The sequence below is a fragment of the Canis lupus genome, chromosome 29, assembly GCF_003254725.2.
Source record: "Canis lupus dingo isolate Sandy chromosome 29, ASM325472v2, whole genome shotgun sequence".
NCBI classification, from domain to species: domain Eukaryota; kingdom Metazoa; phylum Chordata; class Mammalia; order Carnivora; family Canidae; genus Canis; species Canis lupus.
Window position 1 is genome coordinate 31,738,960 of NC_064271.1, and position 25,263 is coordinate 31,764,222.

The 25,263-nt window shown below is 37.3% G+C and overlaps 1 long non-coding RNA gene across 1 annotated transcript; it reads right to left on the reverse strand.

The window, feature by feature from the left end:
* Positions 1-13,084: 13,084 nt before the first annotated feature.
* LOC118352786 (uncharacterized) lies at positions 13,085-22,599 on the reverse strand. Its single transcript, XR_004810526.2, has 3 exons — positions 22,480-22,599; positions 13,810-13,855; positions 13,085-13,161 (listed from the first exon to the last, which is right to left on the reverse strand). It is a non-coding gene; the product is annotated as an uncharacterized LOC118352786 (long non-coding RNA).
* Positions 22,600-25,263: the final 2,664 nt, after the last annotated feature.

Sequence of the window (25,263 nt, forward strand, 5' to 3'; positions counted from 1 at the left end):
TTTTCAAATATCCTGCCTTCAAAACACATTTTGAGAGTGAAAAATGCTAATTATAGTTGATAAAACCCTAATTTATTAGAAAGCTTATTTGGAGGGAATATCAGAATGAGTCACCCTTGTCAAGAACTGTGAAAGGTCTCAAGTTTTACTCTGATAAGTTAGCTTGATACTATTTTATTGTTACTGACAGGAGACAGAAGACTCCTGGGTCAAGGACAATGGACCTTATTTCTTATGGCGGAGCAAGCACTGTGAGTTATATGTTTATGTTTGTCAGTTCCCTCTGCCACTAAGTCTGAACAATAGGGAAAAAAGGTAGAACTGACCCTTCACCCTCTGTCACCATCATGTCCTCTCTTCTCTGCTTCTATGTGCCACATCTGGTCAGTTCTTCAGCAGCAACTAGCCATTTACTGACAGACATATAGTCAAAGCTCTGGGTGCTTCAGTCTTCCAACAACTACAGTTTTGCTTAGGGCAGTGGCAAAAAGTGGTGAAGGCCAGGAAGATAATGGTGACATCCATGGAGTGGCTGATGGGCAGAGACTGCAGGTGGCACTGAGGAGATGGTAGCCAAGTTCATGGAAGCCACATGACAACAACTGAAGAAATAGCAACTGAGCAAGGTGAAGGACAAATTACCAGCTTTCATGGAGCTCCAAGAAGGTAAGTAAGGTAACAATTAAAAACCCACTTGTGATGTCAGACTCTGTTCTGGTGCTAGAAACATAACAGTGAACTGCTTCACGGAGCTAAAATTTTAAAGGACAAGTAAAATGCAGTGTATCATATGATGTGCCCCATCTGCTGGTGACTTTCATTCCTTCTATGATGATAACTCCCCACAGATAAATCTTGAGAAGAGGCCACATCAAAGAGGATAGGATAGGCTCCACAGCTGGGAGCCAAACTGACCTGCTGGACTGTCTGCAGGAGGGAGGGATGCTGCTGTGTGTGTTGAGAGGGGAGAGGACCAGACCCTGACACCTGCTACCCCAGCCACGGGGGACCCACACTGGGAAGAGGAACCCCCATAACATTTGGCTTTGAAAACCAGAGGAGCCTAATTTCACTAGTTCTTACAGTTAGTGGAGCTTAACACCTGGAACTTTACAAATCAGCAGGCATGGCTCTGGGAGAGCGGAGGGTGATAGGAAACGGAGTCCCATCCTTAAGTAGCACAACAAACAGCCCCAAGGAAATACAGCATAGAAGTAGGAGTTTGAAAAATGCCTGAGGTATACAGGAAGGAGATTTATTTACTTGTCTCAGGGGATGTGGTGGAGGGGCAGGGATCTTTAGGAGACTTCTCCAGGAACAACAAAGTTGGCAGTCACAATTTCTGTCCCCATCCCCTTAGCCTAGACACACAGTTGCTAGAACCAGCATAGTACCAACACTTTTCACCTAACTTGCTAACAGCACATCCTGCCCCCATGTTCTCCTACAGACACACCCCATCCAGCTAGGCTTTAGATTTAGGTCTCTTCTCACAGCACACCCTACCAAACCTTGCTAACATTGCATTCCTGCCCCTGTGTCATCCCGCAGATCTGCCCCCTCCAATGTGCCCTTGGCCAGAGCCCATCCAAAGTGGTGCCGCAAGCCTGGCAGTGTCCAAGCAGAGGCTAGCACCACTCCAAAGTGACTCTTACCCAGGGAGAGGGGGAGATAACCGTACACACCAGTCTGACTGCAGCCCAGCAGTGGGCTGAGCAGATATCTGGTCTAACTTCAGGCTCTGCCCAACAACTAACACTTCTTGGGAGACTACAAAGGGAAAGGACCTTGCAGTTTGGTGCTACTACATCCCTGGAAAATGCCTGGTCTGACTAAACTCAACCCCAAGGTAGCCCCAGACTGGCCTATTAACAACATAGGGACCTAATACTGTCCACAACAGGCTAAAAGAACCATTGCAGACAACTGGACTGAAGAAAAAAGGTGGCTCAATCACAATGGTAAGGCACACACAATACACATAAGAGACATTTTCAAGAGCAAGAGACATGGCTGACTTTCCTAACACATAGAAACAGATGGAGAGGGACAAAATGAGAAGACAGAGGAATATGTCTCAAGTGAAATACCAGGACAAAAACATATCAAGAAAGCTGAATGAAACAGAGATAAGTAAGATGCCTGACAGACATTTAAAGTAATGGTCATAAAGATACTCACTGAACTTGAGCAGAGTGGAGACCCTCAGTGAGACCCATAACAAGGAAAGAGAAAATGTAAAAAGGAACCAGTCAGAAATGAAGAACTCAGTAACTGAAGTTAAAAACAAACTAGTACAGTCAAGGAAGCAGATGAATGCATATATGACCTGAAGGACAGAGTAACGAAAAGCAATCAAGCTAAACAGGTGAGAGGAAAAAAAAACTAATACAAAATGAAGACAGACTTAGGGAACTCAGTGACATCATCAAGCATAATAACATTTGCTTTATAAAGATCCCAGAAGGAGAAGAGAGAGAAAAGGGGACAGAAAATTTACTTGAAGATATAATAGCTGAAAACTTCTCAAACCTGGGGAAGGAAAAAAAAAAAAAGCCATATCTAGAAGATACAGACCTAGGACTGAGTCCAGCATCGGGCTCCCTGCTCTGTGTGTCTCTCATGAATAAATAAATAAAATCTTCAAAAAACAACAACAAAAAAGAGTCCATCCCCTTTCTCCACTTGCCTGGCACTAAACATTAGCTTCTTACCATTCCTTCTACATATTTCTTTTGGAGCTCTTATCACATTTTTAAATTATTTGTATATGCTTCTGTTGCCCATGCTAGATTGTGAACTTCTGAAACACAGAGAACTTCTTTTGCCCATTCTTTTTTTTTTAAAGATTTTATTTTTTCATGAGAGACACACACACGCACACACACAGAGAGAGAGAGAGAGAGAGAGAGGCAGAAACAGGCAGAGGGAGAAGCAGGCTCCATGGAGGGAGACCGACGTGGGACTCGATCCTGGGACTCCAGGATCAGGCCCCGGGCCAAAGGCAGGTGCTAAACCGCTGAGCCACCCTGGGATCCCCATTTTTGCTCATTCTTTTATGTATCCTCTGCATGTCCCTTAATATGGGCACATTAAAAAAAAAAAAAGGTTAATCGACCAAGAAAGAAAAAAGTGTGTGCCATAGCAGTTCAATACTTTATTAAAAATTAATATAATGTTCAAGAATAAATCTGATTTAAACACATAGAAAATATGCAAAGTTATTTGGCCTCTTATTCATTCATTCATTCATTCATTGGGTTATATTTACCAGATGTTATTAAGCATCAAAGATTTCCAGATTAAAAACCAAGTGCCCATTATTTTTCAGTATGTCAAGTCATTCTCTTGTGCGTTTTCTGCCTAAGAAGGATAAAATGCATTTTATAGTTCCAGCTGAGCTGATGAGATTTACATTTCTGACAGGTAAAATACATGTTGCCTTTTTCTTTTCTTTATTTGCTTCACTGAAAACTAGGAAATAATTTAAGAGACAGATTTTAAAACTTAAAGCTCTCAAGTCTTTTGACTAGGCAATTGTAGAAAATATTTAACAAATCATTGATCATCCTATCATCATTTTACCAAATAGCATATTATAAAAAGTCATAAACTAGAATTAGCAGGATGTTATCATATTCTTCTGAGAATGCTATTTTTTGAGAATGGGCAACCACCCATTACATTATTAAATATACAGCTTAAACACAGAAATACTGCAGAGTTCAGCTCCTTGATTTAATGACAGAAAATATATTCCCATAAATAACATTAATCTCTAAGTAGCAATAGTTAATTTTCCAAATTCAGGTCCCATAACAGACTTGTTGTGTTTACACTGTGAATGTAAAGTAATGAAATGGATTTTTTAACAAGCATATCAGAATGTGTGCATCCAAATGTGTGTCACCACTCAAAATAGTCATCTTAAGATATTTTTAATTTATTACAAGAATGTTGCTATTCCTCCAAATATTTATTATGGCAGTAATAGAGATAAGTTTACATTAGGGTGATAGCAAAAGGAAGGACTGATCAATTTTACCTGGATTTTTGATAAGGGCTTCAAAAAGGGTTAAGATTTATGCATGTACTTAAAGAATAAGTAGACACTGGGATGCCTGGGTAGCTCAGCAGATGAGCATATGCCTTTGGCTCAGGCAGGATCCTGGAGTCCTGGGATACAGTCCCACATTGGGCTCCCTGTGGAGAGCCTGCTTCTCCCTCTGCCTATGTTGCTGCCTCTCTCTCTCTCTCTCTCTCTCTCTCTCATGGATAAATAAATAAAATCTTTTTAAAAATTTTAATTAAAAAAAGAATAAGTAGATGCGTTATCATAGACATATATGGCACATATCAAAAAAATTACAGGGATCCCTGGGTGGCGCAGCGGTTTGGCGCCTGCCTTTGGCCCAGGGCGCGATCCTGGAGACCCGGGATCGAATCCCACATCGGGCATCCCGGTGCATGGAGCCTGCTTATCCCTCTGCCTATGTCTCTGCCTCTCTCTCTCTCTATCATAAATAAGTGAAAATTGAAAAAAAAGACTAAAAAAAAAAAAAAATTACAGAAAAAATTTGGGGTGTCTATATTTATCAGTTGTTTAACATGATTGTGCAAGACTAGAGGTGGAAAGGTTTATAAGATGGGGCTCAAGAAGTAAGCAAAGACAAGGTCAATGAAGGCCTTGTAGATCACGCTAAGTAGTTTGAAACCAACCCTTTATATAAACAGTTGCACAATGGGATCTATATTTTTAAATTTTTAAAAGATTTTATTTATTTATTTGAGAGAGAGAGAGAGTGAGAGCATGTGTGTGCACACGAGTGAGTGAGGGGAAGGCAGAGGGAGAGGGAGAAGCAGGCTCCCCACTGAGAAGGGACCCAGGATCATGACCTGAGCCAAAGGCAGACACTTAAAGGACTGAGCCACCCAGATGCCCTGGGATTTGTAATTTTTTTAAAGATTTTATTTATTTATCCATGAGAGACACAAAGAGGCAGACATAGACAGAGGGAAAAACAGGCTCCCTGTGGGGAGCCTGATATGGGACTCCATCCCAGGACCCCGGGATCATGACCAGAGCCAAAGGCAGACACTCAAGCACTGAGCCACCCAGATGCCCCAGTATTTTAAAACAACTATTCTGATTATAATATGGAAGAGTGATTACAAAGGCATGGGGTTAGAGGAAAGATCAGTTAAGAGACAAGTGAGAGCTAAATTATTACAAAGTAAGGATTGATTTGAGAATTATTTACAAGGTAGAACTGATGAGTTAGTAACATGTTACACAAAAATTCCAATGAAGATAAAGTATAGAATGACTCAGGTTTCTGGTTTGTGTGATTGGGCAGATAGTGATACTAGTCACTAGATAAAGAAATATAAAAATGGGTCAAATGTGATGAAAGAGTATTCAGATTTGAAGATGTTGATCTCTACATTATCTGTAGAATTTGCCAGCTGAGTCTGATTAAAGAGATTGATCTAGCTTAGTGATAAGTATCTATGGTTAATGAGAATATATGTGGTAAAGGAAACCATGAAATAGATGAATTCACCCGGAAGTAATATAAAGATAAGAAGAAAAGATAACCAAGAAGGGATTTGAAAAGAAAGATAGTATTGTAAAGCAGACAATTTTGCTAAGTATTGTGCCAAGGGATAAAGGCCTACCCCCACCCCACCCCTGCCAAAAAAAAGGAAACAATAAGAAGCAATAAAAGTATTAAGTAATGTGTTATGTGCTTTCTTCTATGTCATTTTATTAAATTCTCAAAACATGCCTCTAAAGCAAGTATTTCCCATGTTACAAGTAGGTAAAGTGGGCCAACTTGACCAAGGTCAACAGGTAAAAAATTGTGGAATCAGTATGTGGACTGAGGTTCATCTGTCTCCAGGACACATAAATGCTGCCAATAGCATCATAACAAGGAAGACAGGAAGATGGACATAGCATGTGATAGAGTAAAATCAGTGGAGTGACCAGAACTATGGAAATGAGAAAGTAAGTCTAGTGAACACTGACTTTATCTTCAAAGGGTTTGATTTATGGGTTTTAGTGAAAGGGGATCCTAGGGATATGGGACTTTCTTCCCAAAATTAAAGGGACTTAATCATGTTGATGAGAAAGAACCAATAGAAAGGGAGAAGATAAAGTAGAAGAATAAAGATCATTAAAGGATAAGGTCTATAAAGAGATGGGATGAATTGAGGTTTGGGACATAAGGTCAAACTTGAGCTTTGAATCTGTACCTCAATATGATCTCTAGCCTTAATGGATATCATCAGAGTTATAAATTCCAAATTGTGCTTTTTCTTAGTGGATTAGAGATGCCCTCCTAAAAAGGGGGATGAGGGTCATTGCCAATGATTTGAGGAATTGCTAGGTAAAATAAAGTTTCTTTACTAAAGAATGTCACTGAGATATTAACACACTAATGCACATCATAAGTATCTAGAGTAACAAAAAGGGAATATGTAGTATTTTCCAAATATATTTAATCTCGGGAACTATTTAGTCTTTAATTTCCCTTAGAGCATGTAGAAATATTACTCTAGAGCATATGCTTCCTAATTGCAAAAAGGAGATCTCATTATCTGTTATAACAAAGCTCCAAAGGAAAAAAATTTTCCTGCATCATTTTCCAGATAAAAGCTTTCCTCTATGAGTTCAAATAATCTCAACATATTTAATAAATATTCAGATTAATTAGGGTTCCTGGAGAAGCAGACACCAAGACAGGGTGAGATATGCAAGAGACACATCAAGAAAATTAACAGGGAAAAAAGGAGGAAGCAGGGAGAGAGAAGGAGGGCAGAGACATAAGATTGAGATGCAAGTCTGAGCCCTAGGATGGAAAGAGGAGGAAGGAGAGATCAATATGATGAGTCTCAGACTCGGATCTAAGAAAGATTTGGTCAAGCCAGTGAAGAGTCATTGAGCCAAGAGAGGAACCCCACAAGAAGGGACCTGCCTTGTTTTCCTGCCAGTTCAGCTGTTGGGGGAGAGTAGTCTGTGAGAAGTATGGCCTCCATGCCAAAGTAGTGGTGGAGTCATAGACAATTTGGGTGGCACATTTGCATACATAGAACAGTCTACCCTGGCCTGCACAGTTCTTCCATGATCCCTATGGATCTTTCCTCTTGAGAGGAAAATTTGAAAGGCAATTTAGTAGGATAATTGACAGCCACCATTGGAGTAGCTGATCCCAGAGCCACAACTGATACTTTCTCCATTCTCTTACACCATTTATTCTAAATTCCTCTCATCCACAATTGTTATACTAGCAGGTCTTGGTGACTTTCCTGATGGTATGACCCAAACCTACATCCCTGAGGCGTCTGAATGGTCTGTGAATCACCTAGATTCCACATGTATTCTCATTTATGTAAAAGCTGCCTACCTCATTCTACTGATGAGGTTCAATCATTCCTTTCAGAATGGTGCCTCCCCTTCTCTCCTTTGACCCCTGGGCAACAGGAGCCTAATGTGCCATGTCAGCAGCCATAGCTTGATGTTCATTAGAGCCTTTGCTGTGTTCCCTGGCAGTAGTGTGATCCCGGAGGAAAGAGGACCCCAAATCCTGTAGAGTGAAGACTAACGGGGATAGGAAGCATAAATTCCCCAATTATCATTGGGAATGACTGTACATGGCTCACTCCTGTTTCTACCTCTTGTCTTTTGGACCCTTGCATCTTTCCTACTGGAGACAGAGCACCATATAAAGGTCTGGTCGGGTTTTATGTATATTTTCTGTATGTATATCCTAAAGGATGGCATTCCATCCTTTCTTCAGGTTTGCCTTTTGAAGGCCATACCAGCACTCTATGAGGCCAGCTGCTTCTGAATATTATGCCTTAATACAACCAAAGGATCCCATAGTCCTGGCCTGTTTGCTTGCCTTCTTCACTGTGTACTGGGGCCCCTGGTCAGATATCATGATATGTGAGATCCATGTCTGTGGACCAAGCATTCCATAAGTCCCAGATAGTGGTGCTGGCAGAGGCTCTTGAAGGCCGGAAAGGCAAATCACACTCAGAATTAGATAGAAAGGACCTAATCTACTCAACTTGCCACCCAGTAACTGCTTGGTATCCTTGAAGAATAGTGCCTTTTATTGGGGCCGGGGGAGGCTCTTCTTTATTCTGTTTCTGACAGATTAGACATTTAGAGACAGTAATTCCTAGATCAGCCTCTGTAAATGGAAATCCATGCCACTGGGCCCAGGCAGAGCCTATATTGATGTCACCATGGCAATGCGAGTTTGAGGATGAAATCAGAAGAAAGCAAAATTGTCCTTTAGGGAAAAGTCGCCAAATCATTTACATTGTACTTCACTCAAAACTATCTTTAGAACTTATCCTTACTTGATCCTGAACAAACTAGTAAATATAAATTATAAATATCAGTGAGTGTTCTCACCATAATTCTAACTTCTTAATATCATACCCGTTTAGTACACAGTTCACAATGCACAGCTTTCATAATTTATGTGTCAAAATTATACAGCATCATATGCCCCAGGTTTGCTGTGGTAACTCAGATTTTAAGTAATTCTGTTCTTTTCATAAAAGCAATTAATTTAATGAAAAACTCAAATTGTATCACTCTCTCTTCAATATTGAAAAGGTGTCTTATTTATACTAAAAGACTGTGGTAGAATGTAGCAGCCTGGTCTCATAGGACCTTTCCAGCAACCAAGGTCCAATTTTGTTCAGAGAGCACCAAATGAGTTAAAGGCAACAACAAAAGGAACTCTTACAATTATTTTGGAAAGAAATATCTATTAAAATTAAGCACACACACACATACGCAACTTTGACCCATCAATCTGACTTCACATAAAAATAAAGCCATCAGTATATAAGGAAATATATCAAGGAACATTTACTATACTAATGTATGTATTGGCAAATAATAAGAAAAACTAGAAACAACTTTATTATCATCTCAAAGCAATGACTAGGCAAATTATAATATATCTACATCCTGGAAAGGCAGCTATTGAAATAATTATGGAAATGGATTTCTACAAGGTTATGGTGAGAGAAAAAAGTAATGACAAAGAATACTCAATATATGCTCTATGTATGTATACATATATATTTGTTTTATGATCATGAAGGAAAATAGAGAAGGGTACCTACTATGTTATTAATTATTAACATCAGTTGCTTCAAAGGGGGATGATTTGTGGATGGAGGAGGCATGAAGAAAAGGATGAAGGAGGAGCCACCAAAAAGCATGGAGAAAAATATTGCCCTAAAAGACAAAAAGCACAAATATTATAATACTGTAGCAACCAAAATTCTCTGGTATCAGCATAAAAATAGAAACATAATTGGTGGAACAGAAAAGAGAGCCTAGAAATAAACCCATACACGAATTAATTTTCAACAAAAGAGCTAAGAATATACACTGAGAGAAAGACCATTTGTCTCTTCAACAAATGGTGCTGGAAAAAGTAGATATACACATGTAAAAGAATGGAACTGGACCCCTGTCTTACACCATACACTAAAATCAACTCAATGGATTAAAGACTTGAACATAAGACCTGAAACCATAAAACTCTTAGCAGAAAACACAGAGGAGAAAACACAATGCCCTTGACGTTGGTCTTGAGAATGATTTTTTTGGGTAGGACTCCAAAGCACAGGCAACAAAAACTAAGACAAGTGGGACTACATCAAACTAAAAAGCTCCTACTCAGCAAAGGAGACCATCAACAAAAAGAAAGGGCAAATCATGGAGTGGAAGAAAATATTTGCCAATTACATATCTGATAGGGGTTAGTGCCTTCCAAAATACCAAAGAACTCATAAAAAGTACAAGTACAAGTACAAGTAACCCCCCCCCCCAAAAATAAAGTACAAGTAACCCAATTTAAAAATGGACAAAGGATCTAAATAAACATTTTTCCAAAGAGGAGATAGGAATGGCCAACAGGTATGTGAAAAAGTGATCAACATCACTAGTCATCAGAGAAATGTGAATCAAAACCACAAATGAGATATCTCTTCATATTTGTTAGGATGGCTATTACCCAAAAGATAAGAAATAACAAATACTGGTGAAGATGTGGAGAAAAGGAAACTCTCATCTATTGTTAGTGGGAATGTAAACTGGTATAGCCACAACGGGAAATAGTATGGAGGTTCCTCAAGAAATTAAAAATAGAACTACCATGTGAAATGTGAGCCAGCAATTCCATTCTGGGTATTTATCCAAAGGAAACAAAATCCATTTCCTGATGATATATCTGTATTCCCATGTTCATTGCTGCATTTTTCACAATGGCCAAGATAATGGAAACAACCTATGTGTCCACCAATGGTGAATGGATAAAGATTGTGGTATAAATATACAATGGAATATTTAGCTTTCAAAAATCCTGTCATTTGTGACAATGTGGATGAACCCCAAGGGCATTATGCTAAGTGAAATAAGCTAGAGAGAGAATGACAAAGACTGCAAGGTATTGCTTATACATGGAATCTAAAAGATAATAATAATAAGTCAAAATCATAGAAACAGGTAATAAAAAAAATGGTTGCTAGGGGCTGGTGGTAGGGAAAATAGGGATAGGCTGGTAAAAGGATACAAACTTAGCTATAAGATGAGTAAGATCTGGGGTACTTGGGTGGCTCGGTAGATTAAGTATCTGACTCTTGAGTTCAGCTCAGGTCATGATCTCAGGATTGTGAGATCAAGCCCTGCCTTGGGGCTCCATGCTGGCCATAGATCCTGCTTCAGATTCTCTCTCTCCCTCTCCCTCTGCCCCTCCTCACCTCTTAAAAAAAATGAATAAGGTCTGATGATGTAATTTATAACATAGGGACTATAATTGGTAACACTGTATTGCATAATTGAAATTTGCTGAGAGTAGAACTTCAATGTTCTCGACAACAGCAAAAATTAAATATATGAGGTGATGGATGTGTTAATTAACTCAGTGGGGGGATCATTTCACACTGTATATGTGTATCAAATCATCACATTGCACACTTTAAATACCTGACAATCTTATTTTTCAATTATGCCTCAATAAAGCTGGAAAAAACCCACAGTGTGTATAATACAATCAACTTTAAAAATATCGAATCATAATAAGAAATTCAAATAAAATGAAATGGCTACAGTAGACAGTGGGTTATTTCTAGTATACAGTATTGCCAAACAAGTTTGGCAAGTCATTCTTGATCCTTTGAACATTGGCTTTTTCACATTGATCAAAGACAGCTACAACAAAGAAAGGAGGAAGCAATGGGGGGGGGGGGTAGGGTAACCTGGAGGGATGCCCGGCAAATAGTAGTCTCACCTTGCAACAGCTGTTGAGGTTCCTCTAAAGAAAAGGATCTCCTTACAAAATTAATAGCTCAGTTTCATCTTCATTACTGAGAGGAGACCATACAACGCATAGTTCTGACCAGGACATTTTTGAAAGAGAAAGTGGCTGCTATATATAATTACTGTGGGACGGCAGATTTATTCTAGAATTGCCCCAGTTAAATCAGGATATGTGATCACCCTAATTACTCATCACCCCATTAAGAACTTTGTTAAGAATGAGGGATGGAGCAGATGAGGACATTGGGAGCTACAAAAAGCAGGAAATACAAGTTGCCCTCGAGGAATTGCAATTTGAAGAATGAAAAAAATTGAAGTCATTCTAACATACAGTTGTGACAAGAACGAAATTTTCTCCTCCTCTCCCCCCACCCCCCTGCAATGTGGCAGAGATGATTAGTGGAGCTAGTTGGGAAAGCCTGGCAGAAACTCGTAAATTAAATTATTCACCAAATAAAGTGTACCACATTGCAAAATGTTTTTTTTTTCTCAGAAAGGGTATGATAAGTGTTTTGCTTTTAGTTTTCACTTTGCTGCAATTGATGCTGCCTTTATTACAAATTTCGCATCAGTAAGATAAGAATAAAATGCAATTCAAACTAAGACCTCCAGTTTCCTAACTATAAATCTTTATAAACAACATAGAAATAATGAGTGGGAGTGGGCGAATTCAATTCTAGCTTCAGACTAAACAATGAACTAGTAAGACCAAGCAATAAACTTCGCTATGTATAGGACAACCAACAAATATTTTCCCTTTTGATTTTGCATCTTCACTCTGGTTCGTAAGTGAAATTTTTATGTTCAATTTTTGGATAAAAAGGTCAAAACCCTTTCTATAAAAGTTCTTGTCAGTGTTTTTAGAACTTTGATGTGCATACCAACCACTTAGGGATTGTGTTAAAAGGCATATGCAAATGTTAAAATTATACACCATATCTGAGCAAAGGCATAAATCTGCATTTCTAACAAGATCCTGGGTGAGGCTGATGCTACTGGTCCATGGGCCGCACATTGAAAAGCAGTGGTCTATGCTGTTCTTCTAACATCCCTAACAACACAACCTACTTTTGTTATCCCTAACAACACAACCTACTTTGGTTATTTTAATTCAAATACAAAGAAGTATAGACTAATCTGAATCATCTCTAATTACGATTTCATCAATCACTTGAGGAGATTTGTAAGAGATAGATGATGTTTTATTAGATAGGGCAAATACTCAAGGATATGTACGTTTAAACAGTTCTTTAGGTAGTTCTACTGGCCAGCCAGGTTGGGGAACCACTTCCCTAAATTATGGTGGAAGCAAATATGAGAACACCAAAATATTCACATAAAAACTGGGTAGGCACTATTTGCTTCAACGTGGAGGGACCTGGAGGGTATTATGCTGAGTGAAATAAGTCAACTGGAAAAGGACAAACATTGTATGGTCTCATTCATTTGGGGAATATAAAAATTAGTGAAAGGGAATAAAGGGAAAGGAGAGAAAATGAGTGAAAATATCAGTGGGGAGACAGAACATGAGAAACACCTAATTCTGGGAAACGAACAAGGGGTAGTGGAAGGGGAGGTGGGTGGGGGTTGGGGTGACTGGGTGATGGGCAATGAGGGGGCACTTGGCGGGACGAGCACTGGGTGTTATGCTATATGTTGGCAAATTGAACTCCAATAAAAAAATTTGTTAAATAAATAAATATAAAAACTGGGTAGCAACTAGACTTGCCTCTGTTTACTGCAGAATAAAAATGTTCAGTCTTCTACACCATACACCATCAGTTCTCTTTATGAGCTTTGAATTCCTGGAAAATGAATTAAATGAGGTCCTTAGACTCGATGTGGGAAAAAAATAATTTTATTTTCTGAGTAGAATATAAACAATGCACCTGGGAACATATTTCCTTTAAATGCACTTGAGTCCATAGTAGAAGCTGTTGTAATATTCCCTGAAGTGGGTGATACAAAGCTTCCAATTCAATTGTTTTCATTTTAGTCCAAGGCTTTATAAAAATCAAGCTTGCCAAAACGAAATGTATCAGCATGTGAGAAAATGAATTTGCAAGTATCTTTTTCTAACCAATGCTTTCTAATCACCTTCTCGGTTTCCTTTGACAGGTGGATATATTCCAAGACTTCAAAGGAATTTTGTGGTTTAAACCAATTTCATAATGCCAAAATGGCTAATAAGCCAAACTAGCCTATGCATATAATTTTCTGTACTATTAATGTTATTTTGAATAATAACTTCTATCAACTTTTGAATACCTTTAATATATAAGCCTCCATGCTAAAAACATTATGCTCATGTAAATTATCAAATATAGAACTAAAAGCAATAATGCAAAATAGCCAATATTAAAAACTTTCTATAAGTAAGGGAAGTGGGGCTTGGAAAAGTTCAGGATCTTGGCCTCTGTCAAATATGAGTCCTTATTTTGATGCATACCTACCTGAATCTTATGCAAGTAACATAAATTCCACTATGACTTTCAAAACCTGTGAATTAAAAAAAACAGAAGTGGAGGCCATATTGACTTCATGAAATTAAAGAAGTGTCATAACATCAATGATCCCTATTTTCAAGAAACCAAGACAGTTATCATGTATACTCCAAACAAATGAGTATACTGATCCTTTAAGTTAGAAGACCTACTGTTTTAGCTTCACTTCGGTTTTCTACATAATACAGATTCCAAATTATAGCTTTCCACATAAATAGATTTCTAATTAAAAGCATTTATAACCACCACTCACAGTGTTACTAAAAGGAAAAGTCCCACAAAATTCTGATCAGTCCCCCACTAAAAGGGGGACAATACCCAAACACTAGACCAGAGATGTTTGGGGAGCCCAGCAGGAAATGCACAAAAATGTGTGTGTGGGGGGGAGGAGTCTTGGCAGAGTTGGAACGCAGGACCAGTCAGAATAAATCTCCCAAGGAAAAGAGCTCTATGCTGAAAAGAAACTTCTAAAAGCAGGTCCCATGTCTTGTGGGTCAAACACTGGAAAAGGAGAATTATAATGAGGAGTTCGGGAAAGTGCATCTGGGGTAGAGAAAGAGACCCACTTTGGAAGGCAGAGGCAGTGCGTTTAGAAGTAGCACTTGATAGTAAATGAAAGGGAAGGAAGGAAGCAGATAATACTATGGTCCTACTGAAACAAGATGGACTCTAAAAATCAGGGGGAGTCTGAGCACATAAGAAAACATCCTATACTAAAGAAACTGCTCTTCACACAGCAACAGAAAGACTCCTTTAAAAAAACTGAAACAGAAATAATAAAAAGAATCAGAGACAACATGATACAAATGAAAGTCAGGCAAAGAAGATTGCTATTAGTTTATTGGGGTGACAGTACTAAGTACTACAAGTTGAGTGGCTTAAAACAACAGAAATTTATTGTCTGTTGGTTTTGGAAGGTAGCAGTCCAAAATTAAAGTGTCATCAGGGCCATGCTTCCTCTAAAACCTTTAGGGGAGGCTTTCCTTGCCTCTTCCTAGCTTCTGGTGGTTTGCATGCAATCTTTGGTGCTCCTTAGCTTGTAGATATATACCCCCAACCTCTATCTTCATTGCCACATGGCTTCCTGTCTTGATCTTCACATGGTCATCTTCTTAGAAGGAACACCAGTCATATTGGAGTAGGGACCCAACCTACTCTAGTAAGAGTAGAGTTATAACATCATAACTTAAAAAATTACATATGCTATGACCCTGTTTCCACATAGGGTCATATTTAAGGTATTGGGGATTAGGACTTCAACATATCTTTATGGGGAGAGGGAGGAAGGACACATTTCAAGTCATAACAATTTTATATATATAGATGTATATATATAAATTAAATATAAATATATAGAATATATATAAATATAAAATATATGTGTATTTTTTCCTGAAGAAGAAACTAAAATGATTACACATAAGTATTTAAAATCATAATTTAAGATTCAAGAAAATTTCTAGGAATAAAAAAGCCCTGTGTGTATATACCGCAACCAGATACTGTACACTGAGTAAAATGACAATAATGTTAATGTGTATTGATTAACACATTATAAAATTATTAGACTGATAAAATTATTAGACTTTAAATATAAAGAAAATAATGTTCTAGGTCTCTGGGGGAAACAAAAGAAACAAAAAAAAACAAAACAAAAAACCCACTTTTCTTATAAAGGACAGAAAATTAGATTGTTATAATCTTCTGCACATAAACACATCGAACTCCAAAGTGTAGTCAAACAATATGTATAAGGTACTCAAGGCAAAGAGTGTAAGCACAAGTTTTTATCTAGCCCAGCCTATTCTCAGTAACAAGACAATTTGCCTTCTTCTGGAAGAATTTAGTACAAAAAAAAATCATTCAACCAATAAATCATAGTGCAACTTCGGAAAAAAAAACTGGTGGTGAGGTGTGAATTTATTGAACTATACAGATCTAAGATCAAAACAAAGTTTGGAATTGGGTGGTTTTAAAATATGTTCAAAATTACTTTATGTGTTTCCCTTCAAGAGGTCTAGCCTAACTCCCCTCTTGTTGAGTGAGGGCTGAATTTAGAGACTTCTTACAAGTGTAAAAAACAAAAAAGTAGAAGTGATAGTGTATCATTTTTGAGACTAGGTCATTTTTTAAAAGTATGGGTTTTGGCGTGAGTGGGTGGTGCAGTTGGTTTAGCCTCTGACTCTTGGTTTCGGCTGAGGTCATTGTCTCAGGGTTGATATCAAGCCCTGCATCAGGCTCTGTGTTAAGTATAGAGTCTGCATAAGACTCTTTCTTCCTCTTCCTCTGCCCTATGCCCCCTAAAATAAATACATAAACCTTTAAAATAAATAAATAAATAGCATGGCTTTCTCTCTCTCTTTCTTTCTCTGTCTCTCAGGACTCACTCACTCTGGGGAATATCCACTGTCACATCATAACAGTACTCAGGTAGCTCTATGGAAAGAATAAGGAACTAAGCCTTCTGCCAAAAGCTATGTGAGTGAGCCATCTTAGCAGAGGAAGCTCCAACTCCTATCAGAACTTCAGATGACGTCAGCCTTGGCCAATATGTTGAATTTACATAATCTTGTGAGAAACTTGAAGCCAGAATCACTGAGTTAATTCCACTCCTGGACTTCGAACACTGAGAAAAAGTTTTCATTGTTTGAAGTTACCACATTTTGAGGCAATTCTTTACATAGAAAGAGACAGCAAATACAGACTTTCATAGCTGTGAGTGGATGTATTCTCACAGGAAACAAGTGAAAATGTGAGTGTGCCTTTGGAACCTGGCAGTGGGAAGATCTGCAAGGACTTTGCAAAGTTTGTTAGTGAAACCATAAAGTCCCTTGAACAGACTGTGGGTGGAAGTCTATACAGTAGAGAGGCTTTTAATGAGACCTTAAAGGGAAATGAGGAACATGTTATTGGAAACCCAAGAAAGAGAATCTTTGTTATATAGTGACAGAAAGTTTAGCATTAATGTGACCTGTAGCTCTATAGAAATGAGAAAACATACCTAATGAACTGGGTGATATAGCAGAGGTTTAAGCATAATGTTAAACCTGTTTTAGTCTTGATGCTTATAATAGTATGAGAGAGGATAAAGATGACGAAGAAGAAGAAGAAGGCAAAGATGAAGAAGACAAAGATGAAGACGAAGAAGACAAACAAGATGAAGAAAACAAAGACGATGAATACGAAGACAAAGAAGAAGAAGACAAAGATGAAGAAGAGAAAGAAGAAGAAGAAGAAGAAGAAGAAGAAGAAGAAGAAGAAGAAGAAGAAGAAGAAGAAGAAGAACTAGTAAATCAAAAGGAGTGAGGATTTGCTAGTTTGAAGAATCCCAGCCTCATCAGATCACAAATAATGCTAAAATTAAGAAATGCCTTCCAAGTAAAAGTGAAATCCAGGGCACTACCAGGAACACTTGGTCTAAAGATGAAGCAGAACATGGCTTCAACTTTTATTAAAATTATTCCTCAAGACTGCAGAAAGCTCTAAAGTGGTGCTTAAGAATACCATTCAGTCAGACAAAGGCACTCTAAAGAGCATAAGGATATGCCTCACTGGGACATGTCTCCCAACAATAGCATTTCTAAGAAGCTTAAGAGCTTTATCCCTCAGGTTAAGAGACAAGAGAGGGTGTTTATCCTGAAGAGATCTGTGGGCATGGCTCTTATCTAATGGAGTGAGATTCACAGGAAACCCACCAAGTTTTTAATGGAATTACATTTTTCATTAACACTTCCCACTTAGAATAAAAAGTACAATGATAATACATAATGAAAAGAGTTCTTTATACACAGAATTCTGACATGAAGATGGCCGAGAAACTATGCAACTGCAAGCATGAGTTACCATTCTTGGAAAAGGAGAATGATTCATAGGGTGAAACCAGCAGTCCAGAGGGTTTAGCCAAGAGCCATGGATATTATTCCTGGCAGGAACAGAACTGAGTCTTAATCTAGAAATTGCCAATGTTTGCCCAGCTGAGTTTTCATAATTCCTATAGATGAGTGACTCCTTGAATCACCAATCACCTTCCCTCTTTTAACAGGAATTTGAAAGGTTATCTTTTTTTAATTAATTAATTAATTTTGGAGAGAGAGAAAATGAGGTGGGGAGGGGCAGAAGAAGAGGGAGAGAGAATCTTAAGCAGACTCCCCACTGAGCATGGAGCCTGAGGCAGGGCTCCATCCCAGGACCCTGAGCCACCCAGGCACCCCAGAATTTGAGACATTACCCTGATGCCTGTCCTACCATCATATTATTTGGTAGATAAGGTGAAGATAACTTGTCTCTTTCAGATCTAGAGAAACTGTACTGAAGGAGTTATACTAAAGGAACTATAACAAGGAGCCTCACATGTACCTAGCTAGGGCTGATTTAAGCAACAAGATTCTTAAATTTAAGGTGATATTTTAATGGTAGGAAACAGTTAAAGGTTCTGGGAGAAGAAGGTGTATCTTGAATATAAGAAGAATACTTTGTGGCCAAGAGATTAACAGTGGATTTTTTGTTTGTTTGTTTTCAAAAAGTCTACAAATTCTCTGATATGGCCCCATTCAAGAGGTACAGCCTAATGCCTCCTCCCCTCAGTGTGAACTAGACATAGTGACTTGCTTCTAACAAATATTACAAAATGCAGAAGTAATGCTATGTGACTCCAAGATCAAGACTTTGAAGGCACTGCAGCTTCCTCTTGTTCTGTCTTGGAGCACTCACTCAGAGAGAACCCACCTGCCATGTAATGAGGTTACTCAAATAACACTGAAGAAAAGCTCATATGATAAAGAACTGAGACCCAGTCACTAGCAAGGAATTGAAGCTTCCTGCCAACAGCCATGTGAGTGAATCATCTTAGAAATGTATCCTCCAGTGGCAGTTAAGCTGTCAGATGACCACTCTGCAGCCAACAGCTTAACTGCAATTTCATGAAAGAACCTAAGCTTGAACCACTCAGCTAAGCACTAGTAGACTTCTTGCCCTCACAAACTATGTGATGTAATAAATGATAATCTTAGATTAAGTTTTGAGGGCAATTTGTTATACATAAAAAGTATCTTTAAGAAACATAAATAAAGAAGATGTGGTTTATGTATACAATGGAATATTCCTCAGCCATTAGAAACGACAAATACCCACCATTTGCTTCAACGTGGATGGAACTGGAGGGTATTATGCTGAGTGAAATGAGTCAATCGGAGAAGGACAAACATTATATGGTCTCATTCATTTGGGGAATATATAACAATCGTGAAAGGGAATAAAGGGGAAAGGACAAAAAATAAGTAGGAAATATCAGAAAGGGAGACAGAACATGAAGGACTCCTAATTCTGGGAAACGAACTAGGGGTGGTGGAAGGGTAGGTGGGCAGGGGGTGGGGGTGCCTGGGGGACAGGCACTGAGGTGGGCACTGACGGGATGAGCACTGGGTGTTACTCTATATGTTGGCTAATTGAACACAAATTAAAAAATAAATTTATAAAAACAAACATAAATAATATAGGGGTTAAATGAATGCCATAGGATTGAACAATGTGGAAATAAAATAACAAAAAAATGGGGAAATAGGTATAGAGAGAGAAAGAAGAAACAAGTGCATCAATTATCTCAAAGGTGGACATCAAAGAATATAATAAGCTGATAAATCAAATAATAAATCTGAATCAAACCTATGAGTAAACAACACTTAGAAAGCTAATACCATTGATTCAAACTGAATGAAAGGCGAGTGAGAAGAGACACGGTTCTAATCAAATAAAACAATTACTAAAACTGGCAATTAACTAAAGCAAACAAAATAAACCTAACTGTATATTAAATCAATAACATTAACATCCATTTAACAGAATCATTTCAGATTTGTATGTTCTTAGTGACAGAGATTAAAAAGAAAAACAATGGGACTCCTGGATGGCTTGGTGGTTGAGTGTCTGCCTTGGGCTTGGCTCAGGTCATGATCCTGGAATCCTGGGATCCACCACAGGCTCCCCACATGGAACCTGCTTCTTCCTCTGCCTGTGCCTCTGCCTCTCTCTGTGTGTCTCTCAGGAATAAATAAATAAAAGCTTTAAAAAAATTATTTCTAATAGTTAATGAAAACTCAAAGGACATTGTTAAAAGAAACGTGCACAAAATGAACACACACACAAAAATTAAATTCATAGGTCGCTGGATATCATATTTAAAATACTTTATCACGTAAACTTGATTCTTCTGAAAGAAAAAGCAAAATAAATAAATATAGTGGATGATTTCATTCTTTGAAACACCCAAGATTTGGGATGCCTGGGTGGCTGAACATCTGCCTTCGGCTCAGGGCGTGATCCTGGAGTTCCAGGATCGAGTCCGACATTGAGCGCTCTGTGAGGAGCCTGCTTCTCCCTCTGCCTGTGTCTCTGCCTCTCCTTCTGTGTCTCTCATGAATAAATAAATAAGATCTTTAAAAAACAAACAAACAAAGAACTGATGAGGAAAAATACTCAGCTAAATTCTTTTTATAGAAAACAGTAGTAAAACATAATTACACAGAAATTATTGCCAGTAATGAGATGACAAAGATATGTAAAAGAAGTACTAAGTGAAGTAAAGCTAGATAGTTATATTAATATCATGAAAAATTGTTTTCAAGGCAAAAAAATATTAGAGATAAATAAGGTCATTAAGTGTGGTGAAAGAAGCAATGCATCAAAAAATATAATTCAGAATAACCTACCATAAACTCAAAATATCTCTAAGTGACAGAATTATAACCAGAATTTAGACAATTTACAATAAATGAAAGATTTAAACAAACCTACACTACAAACAAGTAATTGATAAATCATGTAGACAGAAAATTAATAAAGATGAATAATATACTTTGTGAGGCTGACTTAGGAAATATATATATAAATCTACAACAAAAAATCAGGATATATGCATGCTTGGAAAGCAGTCATAAAACATTTAAAAAGCTGCTGATCAGGGCTTAGGCCACAAAACAAATCTCAACCAAAAATACTAAAAACACTACTTTCTCATAACACAATATAGTACAACTAGAAAGTAACGTCAAAAGTGGGCCTCCAAAGCTCATACATCAAAAAAATAAAATAAAATAAATGTGAATAACTCATATGTTAAAAAAGCTTAATAAGAATTGTTCTTTTTAAAAGATTTTTATTTATTCATGAGAGAGAGAGAGGGAGGCAGAGACACAGGCAGAGGGAGAAGCAGGCCCCATGCAGGGAGCCCGACGTGGGTTGGGATCTGGGGACTCCAGGATCACGCCCTGGTCTGAAGGCAGGCACTAAACCGCAGAGCACCCAGGGATCCCCAAGAATTGTTAAATAATTAGAACTACTTGTAAAATCCGGTTAAATTAATACATAGATGATTTATAGACTTGAATGTGTATATTGAAATGTAACAAATATTAAGAATTATGATTTACATAGTGATTTAAGAAATCAGATAAAGAACAAAAGACTAAGTCCAAATAAAAGGAAAGAAATATTGAAGGCAGTATGAAGTAATAAAATAGAAAACAAAGAATGATAGGGTGTAGTAATCACACACAGAAGATATTTCTTAAAAATGTTAATAAAACAGACAAACCTCTGCCATAGTTGATAAATATTAAAAAATAGATAAATTAGCAATATTAGCAATGATTAGTTTATTATTTAGGTAATGCTCACTGCTAATAAACTTCAAATGTCAGTGACTAAACAAAATGAAAGTTTATTTCTCATTTATTTAACAGCTGAGTACAGAAGGTTTTCCTCCATTCGTTGATTTAGAGAACAAGAATTACTCTGTCTCAGAGGTCACACATTCCCCAGGGTATGAGGTTTTTCATCTACACTAAAAGATTTCTGTAAAAGGCCAAATAGTAAATATCTTTGCAGCCTACATATGGTGTCTGATGCATACTATTTTTATAAAATAATTCTTGAAAATATTTCAAAAATTCTTAACTCACAAACTATGAAAACAGGCCAAAGACCAGATTTGGCCCTAGGTCATATTTTGCCTATTTCTGACCTACATGAAAGAAAAAAGAAAGTATATATATATATTAAAAAAAAAAAAAAAGTAGATCCTCTTAACCAGCTTGATTCATAGGTGACTTCTACCATTTTTGTTCAAATTCCACTAACAAGAACTAGTCCCACGACCTTAGTGAGATACATAAGGAGCAAGAAAAAGTCTCTTCCAGTGAAATTTCCTCACTATGGAAAAAAAAAAAGAGAGAAATTTTAGTGGAAAGTTAGCCATCTCTGGAACAGGCATGAAGAAGGACATAATGAAATTTTTAAAAAATGAAATCACACAAAATGTATCAAGACCATGTAGGTTACTTCTCGATATTGCAAGAAACATTTAAAATAGAAAAAAGTTCACCATTTAAAGAAAAATTCTATGAACATCTCATTTTATACAGAAAAAAACTGAGAAAATATATTTGTTCACAATAAAAACTCATTCAAGTTGGAATCAAAGTGAATCTTGACAAAGAATATCTATCAAAAACCTACAGGTATCTGTCCTCACTTAGTCAATATTATACCCAAGTTCTAGCCTCTACATGGGCAATGTGCAATTCTAGCCAATGCAATAAAACAAGATAAAAAAATGAAAATTACTGGGACACTTGCGTGGCTTAGTCAGTTAAGTAACAGACTCCTGATGTCACTCAGGTCTTGATCTTATGGTGATGAGTTCAAGCCTTGTGCTGGGCTCCATGTTGGGTGTGGAGCCTACCTAAAAAGAAAAAAATGGAAATCACTGATAACTATTAAAGGACAAGTCGCAGCATATGGGTTTATTAGTTTTTAATTCATATAATTGGGGAAAAAAGCTCTAGGAAACAAAACTGAAGGTCAACAATTCATATAAGAAAGGATAAAACACAAGACCATGTCATTCATAGGACACAAAAATACAAAAAGTCATTAAATATATCTTTAAAATTAGGAAATACACATTAAGGGCACCTTGGTGGCTCAGTGGGTTAAGCATCAATGATCCCAAGGTCCTGGGACTGAGTTCTGAATCAGACTCCCTGCTCAGTGGGGAGTCTGTTTCTCCCTCCCCCTCTGTCCCATCCCCCTGCTTACGTGCATTCTTGCTCTCTCTCTCAAATAAAGAAATCTTAAAAAAATAAAATAAAAATTAGGAATTACACATTAAAGAATTGCCACTTCCTACTAATCCTTTTTTTTTAACTTTTTAAAAAATTTTTTTATTTATTTATTGATAGTCACACACAGAGAAAGAGAGGCAGAGACATAGGCAGAGGGAGAAGCAGGCTCCATGCACCGGGAGCCCGATGTGGGATTCGATCCCGGGTCTCCAGGATCGCGCCCTGGGCCAAGGGCAGGCGCTAAACCACTGCACCACCCAGGGATCCCACTTCCTACTAATCCTAATGAAGGGAGAAAAAGTATTCTAAGTTCTCTTAATGTTGGGAGTGAATAGTACCCACTTGTTGATGTGTAAATTTGCAAACATTTATGAGAAGCAATTAATAACATCTAGCAAAACTTCAGACTTGCATACATTAGAATCCAGTGATTCTGACCACTCACAGTGAATACTGCTAGCAAACCTTCAAACAACACAGGTCAGAGGGCCAACAGAGTCCTCTATTATTTCAATAATAAAAGCTAACTAATATCACACATACAATCATTAGGAGGCACCTTAAAGGTTAAGCTTAACTTCTAAATGTTTGAAAAGTTTTTCGGGAAAAGAATGCTTCCATGCATTACTTTGAGACAGGAACCAGTTGACAAGTCATCATTTCTTATTAGCATATAAATCAGAGTCATATAATGGATCATCTGCCAAAAGCATAGTCTACTGACATCAAGCCAAGGCATTTAAAGTAGACTTTCTTTCACTTAGAAAAATAATGAAAAAAAAGTACCAAGGATGCTCTGACTTCCAGCAATCATAGTAGTATGGATATACAGAGAGCAGAGGGAGCCAAAGTAGCTGAACCTATTTAGAAGTGTTGTAAATTGTTTAAGGATCCAGGGAATTATTTTTTTTGCTTCAAATTAAAATACTATAAAATGCTATACCAAAAGAACAAGAAAATAGTGGTAAGGAGAAAAAAATGTTAAATGAATGACTTCCACATCATCCCAACCCCAAAATATAATTCATGGGGAAAAATGCACCATAAAGTGCATGGCCCCACATAAAGGTGACCTAAGATAACAATTAATATTTATTCACTGGAGGGGCACCTGGGTGGTGCAGTCAGTTGAATATCTGACTCTTGGTTTTGACTCAAATCGTGATCTTGGGTCCTGCTTCTCACTCAATGAGAAGTCTGCTTAAGACTGTCTCCTTCTCCCTCTGCCCCTCCCCCCAAAAATAAATAAATAAACATCTTTATTTTTTTATTTTTATTTATTTATTTATTTATTTTTTTATAAAAATCTTTAAAAATATATTTATTTTTATTTATTTATTTATTTATTTATTTATTATTTTTTTTTTTTATTTATGATAGGCACACAGTGAGAGAGAGAGAGGCAGAGACACAGGCAGAGGGAGAAGCAGGCTCCATGCACCGGGAGCCCGATGTGGGATTCGATCCCCGGTCTCCAGGATCGCGCCCTGGGCCAAAGGCAGGCGCCAAACTGCTGCGCCACCCAGGGATCCCCAAAATATATTTATTTTTTGGAATTAAATAGGAGTACAAGAATACAGAGAAAAAAACAAATTTCTCACCAAAATGGTCAGAAAATCTTTATGAAGTCTAATTTCTTTTACCTAGATATAAAATATAGAAGTTCACCACCAAGAAAATACAGATTATTTTTAATTCCTGTAACTATAATCAATTCACTACAGTTAATGATCTAATTACATTACAATGTCTCCTTTTAGAGAACAGATTTCAATCATTTATGTGCTTTTCTGCAAGGCTAACATCATAATATAAAGAGTATATTAAATTTATCAGGATATTATACATTCACTTTCATAGATGAAAGAAAGGCTATAGTTCCCTAGATAGTAGAAATAAAATAACCTAGAATAAAATAACCCATATGTATATTAAAATAGAATTTGTGAAAATGAAACCTGCCAGATATTAGAAATGATCTCATTATAAAATCTTCAGGTTCTCATTTCTCAGAAAAGCCATAATTACAACCTTATCTTTTTAGTGACCAATTACTGTGTTCGGGGTATTTTCTGAAATAAATGCTTTGCTATTTTTATGACTTGCCTATCTGTGTTTCCAGTCCCAAGAATAGAAATCTACAATACAGCCATTTCCATAAATAAGAAGTCAGAAATAAATGACACTGTTCTATCAAAACACAAGACAAAACCTTAAATTTTAGATGAAATGTAAAATAGAAATCTTTATTAGCATAAATAAGATACTTAGATGAAAACCTTGA